A 415-nucleotide genomic window follows, 5' to 3' on the forward strand; every position below is an offset into this window, starting at 1 on the left:
CAACTGTTAACCATGAGGGGGGAATCAATCATGCTTTGGGGTTGTATTGCAGCCAGTGGTACAGGGAGCATTTCACGAGTAGAAGGAAAAATGGATTCAATAAAATGTCAGCAAATTTTGGACGCGTAACTTTGATGCCATCCCTTTGAGATCTGAAGTTTAAAGAGAGGATGGCTTCTACAAATGGATAATGATCCTAAACGCACCTCAAAAACCACGGTGGATTTCATCAAGAGGCGTAAACTGAAGGTTTTGCCATGGCCTTCACAATCTACTGACCTCAACATAATTGAAAATGGAAAATCTAGTGGATAGACCTTAAAGAGCAGTGCGTGACAGACAGCCCAGAAATCTCAAAGAACTGGAAGACTTTTGGAAGGAAAATGGCGAGAAGATACCTCAAACAGAATAGAAA

The sequence above is a fragment of the Etheostoma spectabile genome, chromosome 22 (genome assembly GCF_008692095.1).
Source record: "Etheostoma spectabile isolate EspeVRDwgs_2016 chromosome 22, UIUC_Espe_1.0, whole genome shotgun sequence".
Classification (NCBI taxonomy): Eukaryota; Metazoa; Chordata; class Actinopteri; order Perciformes; family Percidae; genus Etheostoma; species Etheostoma spectabile.